At 37.3% G+C, this 27,036-nt stretch overlaps 1 protein-coding gene and 1 pseudogene across 2 annotated transcripts in view; one reads left to right on the top strand and one right to left on the bottom strand.

Annotated features, from left to right (window-relative positions):
• The window catches only part of NKAIN2 (sodium/potassium transporting ATPase interacting 2), a 1,028,170-nt gene that overhangs the window by 861,520 nt on the left and 139,614 nt on the right, over nt 1–27,036 (top strand). The gene's annotated exons all lie outside the window — the stretch shown is intronic.
• LOC123942723 lies at nt 18,803–20,547 on the bottom strand (annotated as a pseudogene).

The raw sequence follows: 27,036 nt of genomic DNA, 5'->3' as shown, positions 1-27,036 counted from the left end.
GTTAGTTACCGTGTTGTGTCAACAACTCTGTGAGGTAAACAGGGTTAACTGGTGAGCACCCTATCAGTGTGGCTGGAAAAATGATCTGAACATTGAAGTGATAAACTAAAAAATTATTGAGAGCTCTATTTCAATATATCTGCATGAACACTTACTTGAGAGGAATCTTCACGTTTCTTTTCTTTTTGGGATCCCTTACAGAGTCTTTATCCCTTTATGCCCCATATGCTTACAGTTGTTAATCTCTAGAGAAGGACTCTGATTCTCCCAACAAAGGCGGTTTGCTGCTCGCTTGGCTTTGCTGAGACCCAGTCAGAGGCTCTGATGACAGATAGTCTGCTTGTCAGCTTTGCTTCATGAATCCAAAGAAAATGGAACTTATCAGAAGCTGAGCCTCGAGCACAACCTGTGCCTCTTATTGGGGCCTTTTCATGCTAGGATTGGCGGCGGTCTCCGTCTTTGATCATTTGGTTCACTGATAGAAAGAGAAGGGAGCTGGTGCCCTGTTAGGTACCACTCTGCAGACTGCTATATTGCAAAATAAACAAACAATATATTTTTAGGGCACCACCTGCAGCAAGCAGCTGTACCAAACAGAGCAGAACCACGAAGGATGTGATTTGTTCCATTTAACATGAAGCCTTGAGGTTTAGAAGAGAGGGAGGAGAAGGTTCTATGTATACAACCCACACATCCTGCAATTTCAACTGAAGCTGATTTTTTTCTTTTTTAGATTGGAATTGAAGTATCATTATATCTCTCCTCCTTTCCCACCCAGCAACCTCTGGTTGAAAACAATTCTATTATTGGGGTTATAACTGTTAACTGAGAAATTCATTTTTCTCTGCCAGTAAACTTCCTCTTCCATTCAAGGGCAATTTTCTCTCAACCAACCTATACTTAAATGCCAACATCTGCTATATCTAAGCTGTATATAAATGGTGTCTGGCATTTACATGATGCCAATGACATGATTAGAGAAACTCATACACTTGGCTTACATAGAATTTTCTTCTTATCTTATAGCTTTCATCTATTTCAGTCCTCCTTCAGGATCTGTCTGCCTCTCTAAATATGCCATGCAAGTCCAAAATACTCTGAAAGCTGAACTTTTAGCTCTTTTTCTAACTGACAATCAACTCTTGCATTAACTCCTACCTTTCCGGGCATTAAAGCTGCATAACGCATCATGATAAAATGCCACCATATCTGCATTGTGTGAGAACCCAGAATTTTGAGGCTGATGCAAGGGGTATTTTAAGTACTTGCTCTTTCCCTAGATTTAAAAATCTCCTCATTCTCTTAATGGCTATTGATCCTGACCTCACAAACCAAAGTCACCATTTCATTTTGAGTTCTTCTAGGTGAGCTGGGATAAATATAATTAAATTATGGATGACTCTGGAAGCAATCCAGGTAGTTACAAATTGAGGTCATTTTAAGTACAGAGAGGGAGAGTTACCTTTGATATTGGATTGGCCACCAACAACCATATACTGTTTAGCTTTTTCTTGACAATGGACACATTTTAAAAAGAGAAACTGGTCTGAATATCTAAGAGGTGAACTCGAATGTCATCCTTAACTTCTCTATCACTAACTAGATTCTTAGTCTGAAGGAGAAAAGTCTATTGACCATCTTTTTGTGGCTCATTAACACTCTTGGTGGGGCTTACAGATATTGCTCTGAGATTCAGAGAGGTGAGATGAAAGAATTTCAAATCTGCAGTGATGCATGCCTCTAGCTAATAGAGGAAATCACATCCTGTGAGCCACGAAACTAAGTTTCCTCTATTATTTTCACCTACATCATTAAGATGATGATTTTTAAAATATTGGGCACAAAATAAATTCCTGCCAAAGTGGTATCCAACAGTGCTGAATGTGAGAACTGCTTCCCTCTCCTTCACCTTTCTAACATATTAAAGGAAGTTTTCTGGAAAAAAGCCCAGACTGGGTTTTGCTAAATTGTGTCTGCTTCTGAATCCTCGTCGATCAATCAAGTTTCTACTTTATGACTTATGGGGCAGTGCTTTTCACTGCATGTTGAGGAAACTGGAAGAACCAAGGGAGGTATCTGTAGTTCCAAAGAACAAAAGAGCACCTATAGTTGGAGTATCTTTATGTTCTGCAAAAGGAAGCGTCGGTTTGATTGATCTTTAATTTAATACCATAATATTTACTGTAGTATAGTAATTATAAGAGACCAAAAATTCCTCAGAGTTCTCTGGGAAATATTAAGAGAGAGGGTGAGATAATAAAAGAGAGAGAAAGTCTTTGACCAGCTTTAGTGAGTGTGGAATGAGGGTGAGAACAGAGTGAGGTAGGTGTAATTGGATATTGAATGAGGCTAAAAAAAAATGTGGGTTGCAAAACGGAGGAATCACCATTTCAGACCCTGAAACTGTGTACAAAGGGTATAGAGACAAACATTAAGTATCTTCCCTAAGTTTGTTTCCTCATTCCTCATCCACAATAGGTATAACCCACTGGGTTTATTATTATGATTACGATAATCATTGGTTTAGGTGGTAAAAAAAAAAAAGTACATAACCTGAAATCTGCCCTATTAACATATTCTTAATTGTACAATATTGTTAACTGTGCATGGCTGTACAGCAGATCTCTAGAACTTTTTGCCTGGCTTCGCTGAAACACTTTACCTACTCAGTAGCAACTCCTAATATCCACCTCCCTTCAGTGCCTGGCAACATGATTCTACTTTCTGCTTCCTCAAGTTTGACTATTTTAATACCTCATATAACTGAAGTCTTGTAGTATATGTGGCTGAAATCTTGTAGTATATATGGCTGGGCTTAATTCACTTGGCCTAATGTCCTTAAAGCTTATCCATGTTGTCACATATGACAGGATTGTCTTCTTTTTTAAGGTTGAATAATATTCCACTGTATTATATACCATATTTTCTTTATCTGTACTTTAGCCAATGGACATTTAGGTGATTTCTAGCTCTTAGCTGTTGTGAATATACAACTCCAAGTATTTCTTTGAGATTCTATTTTAAATTATTCCGGATAAGTACCCAGAATGGGGATTTCTGGATCATATGGTAGTTGTATTTTTAATTTCGGGAGGAACTTTCATTCTGCTTTTCTATGGCTGCACATGCTGCATTTCAATAACAGCACACAAGCATTTCTATTCTATGTATTTGCATCCTTGCCAAATCATGTCTTTTTTTTATAATAGCCATTTTGGCAGTTGTGAGGTAATATCTCATTTGAGTTTTGATTTACATTTCCCTAATGAGAGTGACATTGATCATATTTTTTAAAATATATCTTTTAGCCTTTGTATGTCTTCTTAAAAATATATCTGCTCAGGGGTGCCTGAGTTGCTCAGTGGGTTAAAGCCTCTGCCTTAGGCTCAGGTCATGATCTCAGGTCCTGGGATCGAGCACCACATCGGCTCTCTGCTCAGTGGGGACACTGCTTTCCCACCCCCCCCCCAACTGCCTCTCTGCCTACTTGTGATCTCTCTCTCTCTGTGTCAAATAAATAAATAAAATCTTAAAAAATATATATCTGCACAAAGCTTTTACCTGTTTTTAAAATTTAGGTTAGTATTTTTTTTGCCATTGAGTTTAACTGTTCCTTATATATTCCAGATAGTAGAAGCTTATCAGATACATGGTTTGCAAATATTCTCTCCCATTCTATAAGTTGTCTTTTTACTCTGTTGAGTATTCCCTTGCTGTGCAGAGCCTTTTATTTTATATAGTTCCACGTGTATATTTTTGTCTTTGTTGTCTGTGCTTTTGATGCCATTTCCAAGACCAATGTTATATTTTCCCTGTGTTTTCTTCTGGGAGTTTTCTGGTTTCACAATTACATTTTTAATTTTCAAAATTTTAATCCATTTTGAGTTGATTTCTGTGTGGTGTAAGGGTCAAGTTTTATTCTTTTGGACATCCAGGTTTTCCCCAAAGTCTATTTGTTGAAGAAATTGTCTTTTCTCATTGTGTATTCTTGACAGTCTTATTGAAGATCAGGTGACTATATATGCATGAGTTTATTTCTGGGCTCTCTGTTCTGTTCCATTGGTCTATGTCTGGTGGTTTATGCCAGTACCATACTGTTTTGAAGACTGTAACTGTGAAATATGTTTTGAAGTCAGAAAGTGTGAGCTCTCCAACTGTGTTCTTCTTTCTTGAGATTTCTCTCACTATTTAGGATTTTTTTGTGGTTCTATAAACTCTTAAAACTGCTTTTTTCTATTTCTGCCAAAAAATCAATTGGGAATTGGATAGAGATTGCATTACTCAGTGGTCCCTATTTTCCCCAGACTTGGAATTATTTTCTTAATTTTCTTTTCAGATAATTTGTTGTTAGTATAAAGAAATACCAATAATTTTTGTATGTTTTTTATTTTGTGTCCTACAATTTTGCTGAATTCATTTATTAGTTATAACAGTTGTGTTTTTTTTGTGGAATCTTGAGCATTTCTTATGTATAAGAACATGTACATCTGCAAATGGGGATAATTTTACTTCTGCCTTTCTGATTTGGATGCATTTTATTTATTTTCTTAGCTCTAGCTAGAATTTCCAGTACTATGGTAAGTAGAAGTGGTAAGAGTGGGCATCCTTGTTTTGTTCCTGATCTTTGAGGTAAAGCTTTCAGTTTTTCATCATTGAATGTAATGTTAGCTGTGGACTTTTCATATATGGTCTTTGTTATGTTGAGGGAATTTCCTTCTATTTCTAGTTTTTTGAGTGCTTTTATCATGAAGGGGTTTGGAATTATTTTAATTTTTGTCTTCTGAATCTGTTGAGATGTTACAATATTTGTATTCTTTGATATTCTTTGCTCTATTAATATGGTATATCACATGTGGTTTTGTAGGTTGAACCATCCCTGTATCCCACTTGGTCATGGTGTATGATTCTTTTAATGAACTGTTAAATTCAATTTCCTCATATTTTATTAAAGATTTTTGCATTTGTGTTCATCAGGGATATCAGCGTACAGTGTTCTTGTAGTGTCTTTGTCTGACTTTGTGTTATGGATGAATTTTATTCATCCATGAATAAGAATTTCATGGGTATTCTCCCCCCAAAATTGTTATGTTGAAATCCTGCCTCCCAATGTGGTATTAAAAGATGGTGACTTTGGGGAGTGTTTAGGTTGTAAGGGTGAAATCCTCATGAGGATATTAGTGCACTCATAAAGGAGACACCAGAGAACTTTCTTACCCTCTCTGACACATAAAGACATAGGGAAGTCAGCAGTCTGAAAACAAGATGCACACACTGACCGGATAACAGCTCTGTTAAAACTGATTTTAACTCTGTTACAATCAAACGAGAGCCTTGATTTTTGGATTTCTAGCCTCCAAAACTGTGATAAATAAATTTCTGTCATTTATAAGCCATCCATCTATGGTATTCTGTTATAGCAGCAGGAAGCAACTAAGGTAGAAATTGCTACTGTAACAAATGTCTAAATATGTGAAAATGGCTTGGGAACTGAGTAATGGGTAGACGCCGTACAAGTTTGAGTTACATGCTAGGAAAAAAAACCTAAATTGTTAGCAATGGAATTTTAAAGGCAATTCTAGTAAAGGCTCATAAAGAAAAGAGGATAGCTACAGAGAAAGCTTCTTTTTCAAGACTGGATATGGATGGGAAAGACCTGATGAGGTCTCTGACGGAAATGGAGAATATGTTATCAGACGATGGATAAAAGGCTATCCTTATCATAAATTCGTAACAAATTTGGGTGACATGTTTATGTTCCAGTGCTTTGCTGAAGATAGAACTTGTGAGTGATGAAATTGGCTATTTAGCTGAGGTGATTTCTAAGGAAATTGATGAAGGAGCAGCTTGGTTCCTCTTGCCTACTAATAGTAAAATGCAAGAAGAAAGAAATGGTTTAAAGATGGAATCGTTAAGCAAAATGGAGCCAGAACTTAAGTATTTGGAAAAACTCAGCCAGCCAAATATTTTTAAAAATTAGAAATTGTGTTCAGAAGAAAACACTAAGGGTGTGGTCAAGCAAGAGTTTGATAAAGATATGAATACAACCTAATTAGCAATTTCAAGAGAAACCAGGGTTCTAGTCTTTTTTTTTTAAAGATTTTATTTATTTATTTGAAAGACAGAAATCACAAGTAGGCAGAGAGGCAGGCAGAGAGAGAGAGGAGGAAGCAGGCTCCCCGCCGAGCAGAGAGCCCGACGTGGCGCTCGATCCCAGGACCCTGGGATCATGACCCGAGCCGAAGGCAGAGGCTTTAACCCACTGAGCCACCCAGGCACCCCCAGGGTCTAGTCTTAAAGACAAGGAAAGAAATACTGCCTCAAAGGCAATTCAGAGCTCAGGGTTGCCACTTCTACCACAGGCCCACAGTGTGAGGGCTGATGGAGCCTGGGGGGGGGTGGTATAGAGGGTCAAATGGTGGGGCTGCCTTTCTGATTAAGGTGCACGAGGATGCCCCTGCCTACTCCCTCAGGGATGGGACACCTGTAAAGAACTGCAGTGTAAGCTGTAACCAGCAGAACCATGTGATTGGAACCACCTGAAACCATGGAGCCATGGCCTTATCCTGGGAGACCCTTGGGTATACAACCACTGTCTAAGAGAGCCAGTGAGACAGAACTGCCACCACAGTGGGTCCAAAGGTAGAACACTGTGCCAAAAAGGATTATTCTCAAGCCTTCTGACCCAAAGAATTTGCCTGATAGGTTTTAGACTTACTTGGGACCATTATCCCTTTCTTCTTTTTTATTTATCCCTTTGGAAGGGTAATGTCTATCTTATGCCTACCCCGTTATTTTATTTTGGAAGTACTTGACTTTTTTGTTTCACAGGCTTACAGCTGGAAAGAAATTTGCTTCAGGATGAATTGTACCTTGAGTTTTACTCATGTCAGACTTATATAATTTTTAGGAAAACTCTAGACTTAAGAATTTAGAGCTTATCCTGGAATTAGTTAAAACTTCTAGGGCTATTAGGATGGAAAGAGTGTATCTTGCATATGAGAAGGAAATAAATTTGGGAGGACCAGAATGGAATATTATAGACTGAATGTGTTGTCCTCCAGAATTTTTATATTAAAATCTTAACTTCCAGCAAGATGTTACTGGGGGATCATGAGATCATTGAGAGGTGATTAGATCATGGTGAAGCCCTCATGAATGAGATTAGTGTCCTTATAAAAGAGACACTAGAGACCTCCCTCACCCACTTTGTCATATGAGGACACAGGGAGAAGTGAGCAGTCTGCACCCAGAAAGTAATTTCTCACCAGAAATTGAGTCTTCTGGGATTTCCAGTTTTCAGAACTGTGAGAAACGAAGTTCTGTTGCTTGTAAGCCATCCAGTCTATGATATTCAGTTATAGCAGCCCCAAATGCTTAAGATACTTCAGTATCAGGGACACCTCGGTAAGTTGAGTTGGTTAAGAGTCTGCCTTCTGCTCAGGTCATATCTCAAGGTTCTGGGATGGAACCATGTATCAGGCTCCCTGCTCAGTAGGAAGTCTTCTCCTCCCTCTGCCACTCCCTCCATGTGCACGACCTCTCTTTCTCTCTCTCTCTCACATACATATAAATATATATATTTATATATATATAATATATATTTATATATATATTATATATATATATATATATATTTTTTTTTTTTTTAAGGTACTTGGTACTTTTTACCAGGATAATGATGACCTCATAAATGAATTTGGAAGTGTTCCCTCCTCTTCAGGTTTTTGGAATATTAAAGAAAAAATGTCATTCTTTTTTAAAGGTATGGTGGAAGCCTCCAATGAAGCCATCTGGTCCTGAGCTTTGCTTTTCTGGGAATTTTTTGGTTACTGTTTCAGTTGCTTCACCAGTTAAGATTTTCTGTTAAGATCTGTTAAAATTTTCTACTTCTTCAGGATTCAGTTTGAGTTGGTTGTGTGTTTCTATGAGTTAATCCATTTCTTCTAGGTTATACAATTTGATGGCATATAATTTTTTATAGTACTCTCTCATATCCTTTTAACTTCCATGGTATCATTTGTGAAGTTTCCTCTTTCATTTCTGATTTTATTTATTTAAGTGCTGTTTTTTCTTGATTAATCTAGCCAAAGTTTTATCCGCCTTATTTATTTTTTAAAAACCCAACTCTTAGTTCTGTTATTTTTTTCTATTTTTTCCTTATTCTCTATTTCATTTATTTCTGCTCTAATCTTTATTATTTTCTTCCTTCTGCTAAGGTTGTGCTTCATTTTTTTTTTCCAAACTCTTTAACGTATAAAGTTAGGCTGTTTATTTGAGAATCTTTCTTCTCCTCTAATATGAGCCTTTACTTCTATAAACTTACTTCCAGTATTGCTTTTGCTGCATTCCATAAGTTTTTAAATGTTGTGGTTTTGTTTTTATTTGTCTCAACATAGTTTCCAGTTTCCCTTTTGATTTCTTCTATGACCCAGTGGTTGTTCAAGAGTGTGTCCTTTGACTTACACATATTCATGAATTTTCCAGTTTTCCTTCTGCTATTGAGTTCTAATTTTATTCCATTGTGGGTGGAAATGACACTTAGTATAAATCTTCTTAAATTTGTGAAGACTTGTTTTGTGACCTAATGTGTGAGTTATTAGAGAATATTCATATGCACTTGGGATGAATGAGTGGTTCTGCTGCTTGGATGGAATGCTTTGTATATGTCTATTAGATCCATTTTGCCTATTGTGTTAAGTTCTGTTTCCTTATCACCCATGTATTATTGAAGTGGTGTCTCTGAGAGGGAGGGACGGTCTGGGGCTTTCTTTTTTTTTTTTTTTTTTTTTTAAAGATTTTATTTATTTGACACACAGAGAGAGATCACAAGTAGGCAGAGAGGCAGGCAGAGAGAGAGAGAGGAGGAAGCAGGCTTCCCACTGAGCAGAGAGCCCGATTCAGGGCTCAATCCCAGGACCCTGAGATCATGACCTGAGCCAAAGGCAGTGGCTTAACCCACTGAGCCACCCAGGCGACCCGGTCTGGGGCTTTCTATTCCATCATCTTGCTAACATCACTCCCCCACCAATTTACTAGGTTTTGTGTATAGGAATAAAATAAGATGATGAAAGTATCTAAAAATCTCCATTTTTTCATGGAATAAGTATTCAGTAAAAATTAGCATTACTATTCTTCTTATGTTTATTAGTTTTGAATTCAAGGAAGCAGTCAGGGTTATTTGGGGAAAAAAGGTGGAAGTAGTGACCATTAGAGATTTTCACAAGTGAGTTAGGAAATATAAGGGTGTCAGTTGATAAAGGAATCTGAAAGTTAGGTCATATGCTTAGATATGATTTAACAGATAAGGGAAACCACTGTAAGCCTCTAAACAGATAAGAAAGCAAGAGATGTCATTGTTCATTCATTACCCTGAGCCACCAAATTTTTATCATTTTCTCACTTACCTACCTTATTTTATTTTCTTTTAGATGATATTTAAATTTCCTTCTATTATATTTAAGATTTCTCTGCAGTACTCCAGTTGTAAAGTGACATAAGTAAATACCAAACCTTGACGGTTTTTTGAATATGGGACATTAAAAAAGGATAAATCAATGACAACATTCACCATTTGTAGAATATTTCTCCGTAAAGAAAACTTATTATAGACCTTATAAGCAGTGTTGTTTCCTTCCAGTTTCTAAGGGGAGGGACAAACAGATGTTTTGCTGGTTCCTGATGACTTCAACCAGGGTCAAAGACAGAATCAGTACATGTCTGAGGATGGAATTTACATTTAGTTAATGGCATTTACTTTAGTTACATTTAGTTAGCACTCATAATGCAAAATGTTTACATCAGAGTCAATTATTCATTCATGATTTAGAGTCCACACAGTATATAGGCATGAATGTTGGAGTGCCAACAAGGAGGAACCAGATTCTTGGGATTTTACTTCTTAGTAGTACTTGGCTATAAGGTGACTTTCCTTGAAAGATCACACAAATTGAAAAATGTTTGTAAATTCAAATGCTCAACACATGCATATGAAAAATCATCCATGCAAGTAGGCAAGCATATTACAGGACAGCCCAGAATTTGGAGTATTTCTTTTTCTTGTTTTTAGTTAATACTTCCACAGGAAGAAATGGAGTTTTAATAGAACAAACTGCTAGGGCTCTTCGATTAATACTTTTGCTGAGACAGAACTATAAGCAAACTTTAAAGTGACTGTCTTCTCCCTTAGAAGTGCAATAAGATATGTCGTCTAACTTTGCTTAGAAAATAAAATACGATGAGAAAGAAAGTAAACTAACAAATAGGTATATGTAAAATAAACTGGTGGGGTGCATGGGTGGCTCAGTTAGTTATGTGTCCAACTGTTGATTTCACTCAGGTCATGATCTCATGGCTCCCGAGATCCAGTATAGGGATCTGTGCTCAACAAGGAGTCCACTTAGCATTCTCTCCCTCTGCCCTTCCCCCTACTTGCACGCGCATGCTCTCTCTCTCTTTATGAAATAAATAAATGTTTAAAAAAAATAAAATAAACTGTTATTTCATACTTTAAAAAAACAGAAAGTAAGCCAAAATATGCAGCTAGTTAACAATATATATAAGACAAACAATTCCAGTTAATCTCACTCTAAACATCATTTTAAAGCATCAAATATTTAGAACAGATAATAGAGGTCCTTGAATGTTATTTCTTTGTTTTGTCAATCAGAACACTGAGTCATGCAGCTGAGTGGCTGCAGGGTTGGGACAACAGCCTGGGCTTCTGTGCTATAAGGCACACACCCTCAGTTCTTATTTTGAAATTCCAAGTGTCATTTTCTTAGTCAATAACTTCTCTTATCTTTCATATAGAAAAAACATCCTTTGAAAAATTGTATGGCCTCTGTTTATGAAACCAGAGAGTGTAAACTCATGTTGCCTGTAGGAAAAACTGAAAGATGAACTCACATTGTTTTTAGAAACTTTACATTTTTTCCTTCAGGTCTCTTTCCCCTCCTTAGTGATGATGCAGGAGAGCGAGGTCGTTGTCTCACGGAGTTGAAGAATGAATCTTTGTGCAAAGGAGAGAGAGTAAGGTGACAGTTTATTAAGTGAAGATACAGAAAAATCTCTCAAGAGTGAGAAGGGTCCCCACAGGGTTAACATTGAGGGTTGGTCTTTTATAGAAAGCTAACCGGGGAACTTAAATCCTTTTAACATTTCTATTGATAACACCATTGAGCAAGGAGTGTTCATAACACTTCCAATGGCTTACTTCCTTTTTAGGGCCTGGTTGGTTATTCTTTGTTGGTTTGGGTGATTATCATAAAGAGACAACCACCCCACACACCTAAGGCAGGGTGATCTGATTTGTCCTCTTATGTCTGGGTTCTCCACACGTCCACCTTTTTGGGGATTTCTGTGAGCCTGAGCACATAGCCCCCTATCTATCTCTCCCTACAGCCCACCTAGCCCTTACTCAGTGGGTTCCACTGACCCCTTCCCTCTCCTGAACCCAGATGCTCATTCTTCTTCCTGTTCTCTTTTTGAATGAGAAAGTGGAAAGAACATCTTTATATCCTTTAAATACAGCAGCCTGCTTAGAACAGATTAGTATGTAAGAAACGTTCGTTTTAACATACAGAATAGTCTCAATCAACTATCACATTTGAAAACATATGCTAGCCAGTAGAGAGCCTTACTACCCCTCATTGGGGCAAACAACATGCAAATCAATACAGGATTCTAGAATTAGAAATTTCTTTAGAACTTAGAAGAATGAATTTTGATAGTAGAATTGAGCTACCACGGCAGGAAATAAGGATGTTGTTCCTGGCATGGGAGAATGTTTTCAAAACATTCTTTAAATCATTCCCAGTTTGACTGACTATCTTTTTTCTTCTGATTAGACAGCATTACTCAACAACAATAATGTTCACCATCATCCTAACCATCTTTGATTGAAATCTTATGGTACCAGATACTTCCCAAATACCTTTTCATGAAATACTTCATTTATTAAAATGAGGATAATAATGGGACTTACTTTATGAGATTGTTGTGAAGTTTCAGTTACATAGTGTAAGTAAAGGGCATTAAAGAGTTCTTAGCTAATAGAAAGCCTCCAGTAAATGTAGCTGCTATTGGTGTTAGTATATCCCGTCCTTTTTACCTTTTACCAAGACTCTCTTGTCTAGGCTAAATCCCTTTATTTTACCATTCTGGCTTAGAGGATGTGGGTTTTGGCCTTCGTGACTGTGGATGGAGTCTTATCTCTGTAGAGTCAGCAATTTAGAAATGACAGATTTGTCCAAAAACAAACACAACTCTGCAAGCATTGTCCAACTAACTGGCTTTTAGTATGCTTATCTTGGAAAGGTATCTCCTCTCTGAGTTAGACAGTGCTTCGATTACGTAATTGGAAATAGATGAACATGTCATAACACCAAGAACATAGACCGGCTGAAGAGTTTGACACATTTGATGATTAGTTTTTAGCCACATAACTTTTGCGTCTCAGGCTGGTTGGGAATCTCCTCTTGGCTGAGGGATTTGCTTCTGTATCCAGTGATGGCGCTATTTAATCGGGTAGAGTCAGATGAAAGATCAAATCCTCAAAGCAGCAAAAGGGAAGCCTATACTGCCCTTTATATCCTCGGTTCAGGGTAAGTTTGTAGGCCCAGGAAGCAATTTGATTACAAATGACAGCCATGATGAAATCCCATGAAAACTTTTATTTTTCTTAATTTTATAACCCAGGAGCAAGTCTTTAAATAGCTATGGAACACATGTCAAAGCAGATTAAAGAAAGGGATCTCCAACTAGAGTTCTCTGTATTAATCCCTTATTATATAAAGATCTTGGAAAGAGCTGAGCAGATCTGATTACCTTTATTGGGACACCTGGGTGGCTCAGTTGGTTAAGCGGCTGCCTTCGGCTCAGGTCATGATCCCAGCATCCTAGGATCCAGTCCCACATCGGGCTCCGTCCTCGGCGGGGAGCCTGCTTCTCTCTCTGTCTCTGCCTGCCACTCTGTCCACCTGTGCTCACTCTCGCTCGCTCTCTCTGACAAATAAATAAATAAAATCTTTTAAAAAAAAAGATTACCTTTATTAAAAACATTGGTCATTCTTGGGGCATCTGGGTGGCTTAGTCAGTTAAGCATCTGACTCCTGATTTCAGTTCAGGTCATGATCTCATAGGTCAAGATCAAGCCCCACATCGCACTCTGTGCTCAGCAGAGAATCTGCTTGAGATTCTCTCTCTCCCTGTCCCTGCCCCTCCTCCTGCTCATTCATTCTCTCTCTCTCATAAATAAATAAATCTTTGGGGAAAAAAAAAAACCCAAAAAACAAAAAACCTTGGTCATCCTTCAGGTTCCTTTGGAAGGCAAGAAAGCTTTACACATCTGATGTGAGCTTGCTATCAGGCCCCAGATGGAGATCTGCATCAATGGTAGGCCAGCACCGGTATCTTTCTTGTCCAAGCTCCTGGCATGCCCACTGCATCACCACTGCAATCTTCTTCCTCCATTCATCCTTTCCTGCTCCCACCCACCCTTCTGTGCAGCTGGCTAATGCCTCTAAATGCTGCCAGGTCAATTAGGCAAAGATCGTAACCGGAAAAATGCTAATGTAGCTCTTCTCTCAAGGAACTTCAAAGCTCAGAAAAGTTAGACTTTCAAATTTCTTGGCAATCTACAGGTGTGCACTGTTACCGTGATTCAATCTGTATTTCCTTGATTACACTGAAAGATAAGGACTTTTTTGTATGCTCTGCAGAAATTCAGGTTTCTAGGAAGTCCCTAGTTCTTCCCTTTGTCCACTTTTCAGCTGTTTTATGTTTTTAAATTTTTTTTGTTATTTTATAAAACACATATTAGAAAGTTCTCATTTTGAGGTTATTCTTCCAGTGTTTCCTTTGCCTTCTTATATGGTCTTCCACCAGGTAAAATATTTCATCTTGATATGGAGAAATTGATCAAATATATTCCATGAAGGTATATGCTTTATAAACTTTACATAAGGAATATTTTACCAAGTCAGATTATCTCAAAAATATACTCCTATATTTGTTCTGAAACAAATAGTATAAACATTTGCCTTTCACATTTACATCTTCACTTCACCCCAAATTTACTTTTCCTTATGAGTGTGGTATCTGGAAAATACCTAACTGATTTTTCCCCCCAAAATAGACAGTTGCCTAATGCCATTTAGTAAACCATCTTTACTTCCCCACTTATCGGTAATTCTATTTCTATAATAAATCACATTTACTTCCTTTTTTAAGTAGCATTTCTCAATTTTATTTATTTTCATGTTTTATTAATATATAATGTATTATTTATTTCAGGGGTACAGGTCTGTGTTTCACCAGTCTTACACATCCACATCTACTTCTATGCTTAGGTTTGTTTTTCAGGCTGTGTATTCTGTTCTACTCTCTATTTGGCTATTCCTATATTTATGCCTGACTTCCTTAATTACTACAGGCATGCCTCAGAGACATTGTGAGTTCAGTTCCAGAATACGGCAGTAAAGAAAATACTGCAATTAAGTGAGTTAAATGAATTTTTGGTTTCGCAGTGCATATAAAAGTTAAGTTTACACTGTACTGGAGTCTATTAAGTGCACAAAAGCATTATGTCTAAAAAAACAATGTAACAATTTTAATTTAAAAATATGTTATTGCCAAAAAAAAAAAATGCTAACCATTATCTGAGAGTTCAGTGAGTCATTATCTTTTTGCCTGGGGAGGGTCTAGCTCTGATGGCTGCTGACTGATTTGGGTGGTGGTTGCTGAAAGCTGGGACCGCTGGGGCAATTTCTTAAAATAAGAAAGTGAAATTTACAGCAGTGATTGACTCTTCCTTTCATGAATGAGTTTTCTGTCGTTTGCAATCCTATATGCTACAGCGTTTTTCCATGGTAGAACTTCTTTCAAAACTAGAGTCAACCCTCCCAAACTCAGCCACTGCTTCATCAGCCACGTTCATGTAATATTCTAAATCCTGGGCAGTTATTTCAACACTCTTCCCAGCATCTTCACAGGAGTAGAGTCCATCTCAAGAAACCACATTTTTTGCTCATCCATAAGAAGCAGCTCCTCATCCATTCAAATTTGATCATGAGATTACACTAATTCAGTCCCATCTTCAGGCTCCACTCCCGGAGTTCTCTTACTATTTCTACCACATCTGCTGTTACTTCCTCTACTGAAGTCATTCATGAGGGTTGGAATCAACTTCTTCCAAACTCCTGCTAATGTTGATATTTGAACCTCTTCCCATGAATCATGAATGATCGTAATGGCATCTAGAATGATAAATTCTTTCCAAAAGCTTTTCAGTGTACCCTGCCCAGATTCATCAGAGGAATAACTATCTATGGCATCTATAGCCTTAAAAAATACATTTCTTAAAACAGTTGGACTTGAAAGTTGAAACTATCCCTTGATCCATGGACTGTAGAATGGATGCTGTGTTAGTAGGCATCAAAATAATCTAAATTTAGTTACACATCTCTATCAGAGCTCTCAGGTGACCAGGTATATTGTTAATGAGTAGTAATATTTTGAGAGGAATACTTTTTTCTGAGCAGTAGGTCTCAACAATGGGACAAACCATGATATATACAGATGTGCTGCCATCCAGGCTTTGCTGTTCCATTGATAGAACATAGTCTGACTAGATTTAGCTTCATTTTTAAGGGCCCTAAGATCTTCAGAATGGTAAATGTGCACTGGCTTCGACTTAAAGTCACCAGCTGCATCAGCCCTTAACAAGAGAAGCAGCCTGTCCTCGGAAACTGAGAAGCCAGGCATTGACTTCTCTTCAGTTACGAAGAGTCCTAGATGGCATCGTCTTCCAACAGAAGGCCACTTCATTTACGCTGAAAATCTGTTGTGCAGGGTAGCCACGTTTCTGAATGATCTTAGCTAGATCTTCTGGAGAACCTGCTGCAGCTCCTACAGCAGCACTTGCTGCTTCTCCTTGCACTTTTAGGTGCTCTTTACGAAGAGCGTTTCTTTCCTCAAACCTCATGAACCAGGCTCTGTCAGCATCAGACATTTCTTCTGCAGCTTCCTCACCTCTCTCAGCCTTCACAGAATTAAAGAGAGGTAGGGCTTTGCTCTGGATTAGGCTTTGGTTTGAGGGAATGTAGTTCCTGGTTTGATCTCTCTGGACCTCTAAAGTTTTCTCTGTATCAGCAGTAAGGCTATTTTGTGTTCTTATTATTTGGGTGTTCACTGGAGTAGCACTTCTAATTTCCCTCAAGGACTTTCCTTTTGAAGTTCCTGGATGGCTCAGTTGGTTAAGTCTAGAACACTTGATTTTGGTGCAAGTCATGACCTCGGGGTTGTGAGATCAAGCCCCATGTTGGGCTCCACACTAGGCATGGAGCTTACTTAAGATTCTCTCTCCCTCTGCCCTTCTCACCTCTCCCTCTCTTAAAAAAAAAAAAAAAAAAAAAAAGTTTCCTTTTGCCAGAGGGGAAAGGGTGGAGAATGGCAAAATGGGTGAAAGGGAGTCAGAGGCACAGGCTTCCAGTTATGGAATGAATAGGTCATAGGGATGAAAGATGGAGCATAGGGAATATAGTCAATGATATTGTAATAGTGTTGCTTGGTGGCAGATGGTAGCTACACTCATAAGCACAGCATAATGTATAAACTTGTCAAATCACTATGTTGTACATCTGAAACTAATGTAACATTGTATGTCAACTATACTTCCACTAAAAAAAAAAAACAACAACAAAAAAAACAAACTACCTTTCCCTTTGCATTCATAACTTGACAGTTTCCTGCAAGAAGCTTAGCTTCCAACTTAGTTTTTGACATGCTTTCCTTACTAAGTTTAGTCATTTCTAGTTTTTTATTTAAAGTGAAGGTTGTGTGACTCTTTCTTTCACTTGAACACTTAGAGGGCATTGTAGGGTTATTAATTTGCCTAATTTATTCACTATTCATTGTTGTGTTTCAGGGACTAGGGAGGTCCAAGGAGAGGGAGAGAGATGGGGAAGGGCTGGTGGGTAGAGAGGTCAGAACAAACGCATTTATCAGTTAAGTTTATCATCTTTTAAGGATGTGAATCATGCTGCCCTAAAGCAATTACAGTAGTAATACTGAAAATCACTGATCATAGTACACCTTAAGAAATATCATAGTAATGAAAAAGCTTAAAATATTTTAAGAATTACCAAAAGGTGACACAGACACAGTGTGAGCAAATGCTACTGGAAAATGGGTCAGATAAACTTGACTGACGCAGGGTTGCCACAAATCTTCAATTTGTAAAAAACACAGTGTTAAGAATTGCAGTCAAGCAAAGCACAATAAAATGAAGTATCTGTGTATAGCTTTGTAATATGTTTTGATGTCTAGTAGAAGTCCTCACTCCTTGCTTCTTCTTAGAATCATTTGGCTCTTCGTATGCTTTCATTCCTCCATAGGAATTCTAAATTAGTCTATCAAGTTCTATGAAAAACACTGTGGAACTTGCGTTAACTTTACAGATTAATTATGGAATAAATAACATCTTACAACATTGAGTAGAAAAAATTGTGTCATTATATTTTTATTTCCAACTCTGAATATTTTCTCTCTATAATTTTTAAGTCTTGTCTTAAATAGCTCAAAAAAATTAATAATTGTCTCCATAAAGACTAGCATAGCTCATTGTAATGAAAAAAATCTCTAGGTACCTGGGATGTTATTAGAACTATGAATTTGATTTTTTAACAATTCTATTACTTTTTCTGATTGTAAATTTTGGGATTTAGGAGTCATTTTGAGTTTGTGTCCAGCAACTTTGATGAACTCTGTTATGTTCTAAAAGTATGCCTGTAGATTTTCCTGGATTTTCAATGTAAGTGGACAAATCATGTGTGAATAATGAGAATATGGTTCCTTCCCTCTGCTTTCCTTTAACCTTACATCTTTGGATAGTCTTCTCAAATTTGCCATCACAATAATTAATTATAAATCTAATAGCGGGATCTAATAGAAGATTGTCTTGTTGTGGCCTTATATTGTACATGCTCTAAAATTTTGTATCAAGGATGATGTCTAGTAGGTTTGTTTTGCTTTTTGGAGGGCAGGTATCATATTCTTTATCAAGTCAAGTTCTCATCTCTTCCTCCTCTTTGAAGAGCATCTGTGAAACTTACTGGACATTTTCCTTTTTATCTTGATGATTTTATAAAATTTCTCCTTGGATCTTGAATGTGGTTAATCCTCTTAAAAATCCTAAGTTGAACTATCCTTGCATCCCATGCATAAATCACACATTTTCATATTGTTGTTTTGTTATCAATAAGTAGTTAAATATGAAAAAATTTTTTTAATTAATTAATTTATTTTTATTTGCTTATTTACAGCATAACAGTGTTCATTGTTTTGGCATCACACCCAGTGCTCCATGCAGTACGTGCCCTCCCTATTACCCACCACCTGGTTCCTCAACCTCCCACCCCACCCCACCCCCTCCCGCCGCCCCTTCATAACCCTCTGGTTGTTTTTCAGAGTCCATAGTCTCTCATGGTTCATCTCCCCTTCCAGTTTCCCTCAACTCCCTCTCCTCTCATGTTTTGTTGAATATTTGTTTAATAAATTAAATTTTCCATGATGTTCTATAATTGTACAGTCTGTCACTTCTCTTGGTGTTAAGCCCATCCTAGGGTCTCAAAATCATTTGATTATATTTCTTCCTTCTCAATACCTGCAAGTGCTCATATAGCATAAAACTATCCTGTATATCAGTTTATTAATTATTTAACTATTGAAATTACTTGAATTCTGAAAATATTTGGCAAAATACTTTCTACTATCGTATTTTTAAATATGCATTTCTTTTTTTTTATTTTCTGATGGAATCTTTTAATATAAAACAAAGATAAAACACATCTCAACCCTGCCATCTGCCAGCACGCCTTGTTCTTTACAAGAAGCACGCTAGACCTTATGACTAAGTAGCAGAGTCTTTAGGAGCATTTGGTTGGGAGAAATAGAAAAAGCAGATTCCAGGGAAGCCCGGGCAAGGCCCAAAGCTGAGATTCATCCCTGAACACTACAGCAGTCCTTGTCTTTTCAGATCCTCATAGGTCTTCTTATTCACAACATTCCCACTGGAGTCTTCATACTCCTCCTCGGTGTCAGGCTCCCATCGTTCTGATGCCTTCTGCAGTTTCAGCTTGGCCCACAAGGAGACAGCATTTCGATCTGTGTCACATTAGCAAAGTGGGCCGTGTTTGGGATGCCCAAACACCTCATGCCATGGGCATGACACCACTCAGCAAAGTGCCGCTGGAAAGCCCTGGGACCTCGGTAGGTGTAATTTCCACAAATCTCACAGTTATAGTTGATGTTTAGACCATGAAACTTGTACAGCCAGTAGGGAATAGGTTTGCCATCCCAGCCAAGGGGCAGGTTCTTGGGGTTGTAAATAATCTCATTCTCTTCGTCTTCACTTTCACTCTCACTGATCTGCTCTTCCTCCTCTTCTTCTCGCTCTTCCCCGGTCCTTGCCTGCTTGTGTTGTACATTTTCATGAGTGAGATGTCGCTGGTCCCCAAGAATCTCTACATATTTATAGATCTGGGCTTCTAGGAAAGCAATGTCTTTGTTCCTCTCAGTGTCTCGCTTGGTGCCTTTTGACTTGGGATTTTTGGCAAACAGAGAGGTGTCAAGTGACTCCAGGGACTTTCCTTTGGTGCTGAAGAGCCTCTGGGCTCGCTCTTCTAGGGTCCCACCACACTTCAAGCCTAACGCTAAGAGTGCAGATTTCAATCTGTCTAGACCCAGGGAGGCCAACTCCTCTCAGGAGGAGAATGCAGAAAGGTCAAGATGGGCTCCAGCGTGAGTCAGGGCACTGCTTGTCTCTTTCGGCCATCCAGGAAAGGTACCATTCTACCACTTCTTCTCAAATTCATTCTGAATCTTCCCAAAAAGTTCATTCTGATCTTGGAGGGGCTTCACTCGATCTGTGTAATCTTGAAGGTACTCAAGTAGCATCTCCAAGTATCTCTTATATTCAGCATTCTTCCTTTCTTTAGGAATGTCAAATAACTGGTCAAAGATGGAGAGATAGGTGATATAATCCAGGTTCTCTGAGGCCTTTAGGTTAATGTATTTGAGGTAACAGTCATGAAGATCAAGGTAACGACCATAACCCTCTTCATCTGTGAACTCGACCAAGTTTTGTGCCACTTCACTTGGATTCTCTCGAGCCTTCAGAAGCTCCTCAAATTCCACTGACATTGGCACACAGATCTCATTTGGGTATTTCCGATGGAATTCCTTTATTTGCTTGAGTCTATTATAAAACTCGGCAAATTCATTGGATCCTGAAATGGCACTGAGTTCCTCCTTTCATAATCCATCCTTATCATCATACAAATCCCGCAGGTTCCCACTGACTTCCATGTACCTATCTTACATGGCCCGTGTGCGGTGGTCAGAATTGACCTGGTCCCGGAGCATGGACTTCTTAGTGAGCATCTCTTTGGCCATGACATCCATGAGCCATTCCTTTTCCTCATAATACCACCGCTGCTTCTCCAGAATTGTCTCCATTTCTCCGCCGCCTCTGCACCTCGATTCAGACCACCGACACGGCCAGAAACGACTCCCCTCTTTTTTTGTTTTTTTAAAGATTTTATTTATTTATTTGACAGAAAGAGAGCACAAGTAGGCAGAGAGGCAGGCAGAGAGAGAGAGAGGGAAGCAGGCTCCCTGCTGAGCAGAGAGCCTGATGCGGAACTCGATCCCAGGACCCTGAGATCATGACCCGAGCCAAAGGCAGCGGCTCAACCCACTGAGCCACCCAGTGTCCCTTAGATACGCATTTCTTAAATATCTTCTTTTTTTTACTAACATTGTATATTTTTGCTTTCAATTTCTATTTCTTCATTAATATTTCCAGAGGTGTGTTACTTTCTCTAAAGAATCACCTTTTGTTTTCTTATATCTGCTTTTTTAAAACTTCAGAAACTCTGCTTTTATCTTCTTATTTACTTTAACTTTTTTTTAAAGATTTTTTTATTTATTTGACAGACAAAGATCACAAGTAGGCAAAGAGGCAGACAAAGAAAGAGGGGGAAGCAGGCTCTCCATGGAGCAGAGAGCTCCATGTGGGACTCAATCCCAGAACCCTGGGATCACGACCTGAGCCAAAGGCAGAGGCTTTAACCCACTGAGCCACCCAGGGACCACTACTTTAACTTTTACTGGACTTTTTCTGCCATTATTTTCCCAGCTCCTTGAGTTGTAACTGTGTCCTATTGTCTTCACTGTTTTCTATTTTTAAAAAATTTAAGGATAATTGCAGCTGCTTCACTTCTTCTATAACAATGTTCTGTCACTCAGTTCTAAGCAATTTGTAATTTAGATTAGAACTATCCCTTAATTCATTCATTCTTTTGAATTTTTGTGCTTTGGCTTTCACAGATAAAGGGAGTTTTTCTTTTGTTTCAAAATTTATTTCATTTTGATCAGAAACTTTTTCCTTTAGTACTTTTGTTCAGCCTACATGGCACTCTATTATATGGCCATTCTTGTAAATGTACCACATGTTTTGTTTTTTTAAAATAATGTGGATTTACTTTATGAAATATATGAATTAATAATTCATATAAACATGAATTATAATTAAACCTTTAAACTTTTACATTCTTTTTTTTTTTAGTTTACTTAATGTATTAGATGTTCAAATTTCTTAAAAACTCCTGCTATTATGAATGGGTTTTGTGTTTTGTTTTGTTTTCTTTTTACACTTCAGTCAGTGTTTGCTTTATATGTTTTTGGACTGTTTAAAAATTCCGGACATCCAATATTACATTAATTTCCTTGTGGATTGTTCCTATTATCATTATATAATGGTTCCCTACCTCTAGTAAGGCTTTCAGATTAAATTCCTTTGGGTCTAGAATTAGTACTGCTACATCAGCTTTTTCTTAGTACTTTCTTAAAAATCTCATTCTATTATTTTACTTTTAGTACCATTGCCATTATGTAAACAGTGTATAGCAGGATTAAAAACACCTCTGAGGAATTACTGAAATATTTACCCTACTTATAATTTCTTTTCATGTTTTTTATTTACCATATTTTTAAACTGTTTTTTACTGCCTTATTTTGGATTTTTGAATTTTAAATTTTTTATTCTGTACTTCTTAAAAAAGTTGTATTTTACATTTTGCTTTTATTGGTGCTTAGTTCAACATTGTACCCTCCATCTTCAACAAAGCTGTTTATTATCAATGTGTTTAGCATCATCTACAATAAGATAAGGTGCTAAAATGCTCTAAGCTCCCCTGAACACCCTAACTTTCTACATCCCATGATTTATTATTATATGTCTAACTATATATTTTTTTAAGACTTTATTTATTTATTCATGAGAGACAGAGAGAGAGAGAGGCAGAGGGAAAAGCAGGCTCCAGGGAGCAGGATGTAGGACTTGATCCCAGGACCCTGGGACCATGACCTGAGCCAAAGGCAAATGCTTAACTAACGGAGCCACCTGGGCACCTTGTTAAACTTTATTTTTACAACTCTCCAATTCACTATATTATTTTTATTATTTTAAATTCTTGATGGTAGCCTACCCCACCATGTTTCAAAGAATGCTTCACCTTCTGTTGTTTCTCAGAATATCCTTCCATAATAAATTTTCTTGTTGCTTGTTTATTATCATTTTCTTTCTTTACTTGTTTACTTGTTTCTCTCTTTAACGAGCTTCTGTGGTTAAGGAAATGTTCAGTCTTCATATGTCAAAACTAATATTTATCTTCACCTCTTAATGATAATTTATTTAGTGTTGAATTCTTAGTTGAAGCTATTCTTCCCAAGCACTTTGAAACTATTGTCCTTTTTTCTTCTGGCATCAGTTTTTAAAACCTAAGGAGAAGTTGGCTCTGACTCTGGTATCATCAATTTATAGGTAATGTGTCTATTTCCTTCACAAGCTTTAAAAATCTTGTCCTCTTCTTTGATATTCTGAAATATCACTGAAAAACATAATTAGATGGGGATTTTAAAAATTTTTTTCCTGCTTGACACTCTAAGGTTGCCTTTTCATGTTCTTACTTTGATTCAGGAAAATGCTCCATCTTTTTTTTTTTTCAAATACTGTTTTACCTCCTGGAAATTCAACTGGGTGTTGGAGCTTCTTGTTAACTTTTATATTTTTTGTTTTTCTTTCCTCTCTGTGATGGGCTTTTTAAACTTTAACATATATATGTTTCATCTTATAATTTCTTTTTAATTCTTTTAAAAATCTGTTCTATTTTTTAAATATTTTTCTTTATCTTTTGGGTTTTATTCTTTTATCTCTTTTTACATTAAAGATATTGGTTTTTAAATGTAACTTATTTGTTTGCATACAGACAGTCCCTGTACTGGAGATCTTTGTTATGTCTGCTATCTATTCTGCAGCTGGGGATTAATTTATACACTTTGTAATTACTTGGTACAAGCATCTCTTTATCAGGAGTTGTCTTGAGTAAGGCTCTGCCATTGTCCTAAGTTGCAAAGGCAATTTTGCATTTATTGAGCCTAATGTCCTAAAGCCATGCACTTAGTTCCTAGACCCCACTGTCATGTAGCTGAAGCATAGGGCTTCGATTTTTATGGTGACTGACTCCTTCCACGTATGGTCCAGGATTGCTTCATACATGGTGAAAATGCCACTTCCATCTCCATTCTCTTTTTGGAAGAAAGCACACTTCATCTATTCATTGTACCTGAGTCTTCCAATCCCAGTTCCTATAGCAAAATGAAAGTATTCATTCTGGGGTACATATCTAATCTCTGTGCCTCCAAAGATTACAATTTTAGCTCTATTCATCGTTTTGGTTTTAAAATCCCATCTTGTTCATTAGACTTAGAGCTTTTCTTTCCTTTTAAACATAGATTTGACTTTCATTTTAATTATAGTTTACCTGAGGGAATTCATATATACATTCTGTTTACCATATTGACTAGAACCTCTTATAAATGAATGAAATTATTTTGGTAGGAAGTGTTCTAAAATATGTCATATATTTTCATGATTTATTAAACAGAGAAAAAGGGGTATAATACTATCTTTTTAAAAAATTGCTTGCAGGGGCGCCTGGGTGGTTCAGTGGGTTAAAGCCTCTGCCTTTCACTCAGGTCATGATCCCAGGGTCCTGGGATCGAGCCCCGCATTGGGCTCTCTGCTTGGCAGGGAGCCTGCTTCCTCCTCCTCTCTCTGCCTGCCTCTCTCCCTACTTGTGATCTCTATCTGTCAAATAAATAAATAAAATCTTTAAAAAAAAATTGCTTGCAGCCAAATATAGGGTAAAGAAATGAAAATCCCATTTTCATAGAATTATTAGATCCAGTTCCACACTTGGTTCTTGCCACTTCAGCAAATAACTATGCAGTTCCCAGTTTCTCCATATGAAAAATGAACATTATAATATTTACCTTAGAATATTTTTGGATACTATTACAAATATTATTTAAAATATTTTTAAAAGATTATTTTTAAAAATTAAAAGTAATATCTATTAAGCAACTAGCATACTACATACTAGACCTTTGATGAAAATACCAGTTATTTAATGGAAATATGACAGCACATTCAAGCCCCATTGAAAACATGTTGGAATGTTTTTGTTAATCACAAAGCTATAGATGGTTAGAAATTTTTGTGTCCTTACGTATACTATCTATATTTTTGTCTGTTATTTATTTTTTTTTACAATGAGTTAGCCTTAAGTCACTTTTTCTCATTTGAGTTATGTCTGCCTCTTATTTGACCAAAATTTTCTCTCTCCTCTTCTTCAGCTTCTGTACGATTCTTATTTTCAGTCTCCTATAGAAAGAAAACTTAAATTATTAGAACTATTTTTAAAATAACAATGATTCACCTTTGGGTCACAGACAGAAGGCCTCCCATCAGAATAAAATCCATAAGATTGGTGAAATGTTTTAGATACTTGGGCTGTTTTTGTACATTTCCTGACTTGTGACCATATTCTAGTTAGGGACCTTGGTTAAGAAGCAATTAGTTCAGTCGGTAGAGCATGCAACTCTTAATCATGGGATTGTGAGTTTGAGCTCCATGTTGGGGGTAGAGTTTGCTTTAAAAAAGATTGATTGGTTGATTGATGTCATAGAGAGAGAGAAAATGCATGAGCATTTTTTGGAGAGAGGGGTAAAGGGAGAGAGAAAAGGGAAGCAGACTCCTCCTGAGCATGGAGCCTTATGAGGGGCTCACAATCCTGAGACCATGACCTGAGCTGAAACCCAAGAATCAGATGCTTACCCAACTGACCCATGAAAAGCCTGGCATAGAGTTTACTTAAAAAAAAAAAAAAAAAGCAGTGTAAGAATAAGTGAGGTGTTTCTGTAGAAAAGAACCCCAGGGGCACTTGGTGGCTCAGTGGGTTAATCCTCTGCCTTCGGCTCAGTTCATGATCCCAGGGTCCGGGGATCAAGCCCCACATCAGTCTCCCTGCAGGGAGCCTGCTTCCCCATCTCTCTCTGCCTGCCTCTCTGCCTACTTGTGACCTCTCTCTCTCTCTCTGTATCAAATAAAGAAAAAAAAAATCTTAAAAAAAAGGAAAAGAACCCCAGTAGTACATTTTTCCTTGTTACATATCTATTAAAACCTTCATTCTTCTGGCCGGTCAATTAGTTAGTGGTTGAGACTGAGCCAGTCCTATCCTACACCCCTATATTCTTTCCAAATCCTTGTATTGATTCTAGTATTCACACACCATTTTGTTAATATGATAAGTATGACATAGAACTCTATTTACATATGATTTATTTTCAAAGCCAACTATAAAACAGTAGAAATTTGTTTTAACGTTCTGTTTCTGTTCTTCCTACCTCCCACTAAGAAATCATCTTGTTTGAGGTAGATCACGTCACTTAACTTACTTCCACTTTTTTGGAAAAATGTTATTCAGAGAAAGAACATCTCTGAATGACATAAATTACATATAGTTCGAATCTTCTAAGCTCATAGAATAATAGTTTGATGGATCATATTGGTATACTGTTAATCTAATAATTTAACTGGTTTTTCAGATAAACGTGCTAATGGCCTTTGACTCATGCTTGCTGTCAAATGATGCTGTTTTCAGAGTGGGTCACATTGTCGTTATTGTTTCATTTGGTTACTTTGCATATGGCTAAAGTCTATGCATAGTATGTATGTTCTGCTGCTATAGTTAGGAATGAAGAGTGGAGGTTGAGACATATGGGGCTAGAGAAAATGAATGCTTGGAAAATCTATAATTGGATATAATTTAGAATCTTTCTGGCTTCCTTTTCATGTGAGAAAATTTTCTATGTTTCTTGTAATTCTTTCCTTCTAAGCTCCCTCACCTACAAACAGGTGAGAAACCAGAAATAGAAATAAAGGCTTGAGAGATCATTTAAATTCAGACTTGATATCTTGAGCATCAGTGAAGCAGGTAAATTTGCAGGAAAGAGAAACAGTGGAACGGAAGGAGGAGAACAATGACAGAAGAAAAGCAGGGGAAATGTCAGAGAAATGTAAAGGGGAGCAGAGACCGGAAAAGAATGCAATGTGCATACTCTTCGAAGAAGCTAGGATTTATTTCAAATTCCAAAAACATTGGTATACACGTATTTTTCCAGACTTCTCTTCTAGGAATAAAAATGATCGGTGACGCTTAAAAGAAATGGTGAACAGAGTCAGAGGACAGAGTTATCATGACGTGGCTAATCATTAAACAGCCAGAGAGGTATGATCGGAGAGATATCAAATTTAATAACTAGTATTTGGTGCAGGAAGGAGAACTTTGTGGTAGTTAGTCAGAAAACTTCAAAAAAGGCTATTTGAAAGAGATGTTGACACCATACACTTGAACGTGGTCACAGTATTAATCTGTTTACGATCTGTAAAAGGGTCACAATGTCTGACTAGGGGCATAAACATGAAAAGTCTTTTATTAGCTGGAATTTTAACTTTTAGATTTTGTGCCACAACGTTCTTTTAGTAGAGGCCCATATCTTGTAAGAATTCACTCCCATAGGACACCATTATGCCAACTCAGTATTGTCTCAAGAAGAATTGTATAAGCAAAATAG

The sequence above is a fragment of the Meles meles genome, chromosome 5 (genome assembly GCF_922984935.1).
Source record: "Meles meles chromosome 5, mMelMel3.1 paternal haplotype, whole genome shotgun sequence".
Lineage (NCBI taxonomy): Eukaryota > Metazoa > Chordata > Mammalia > Carnivora > Mustelidae > Meles > Meles meles.
The sequence above is the reverse complement of the archived record's forward strand: the minus strand, read 5'-3'. Positions and strand labels throughout refer to the sequence as shown.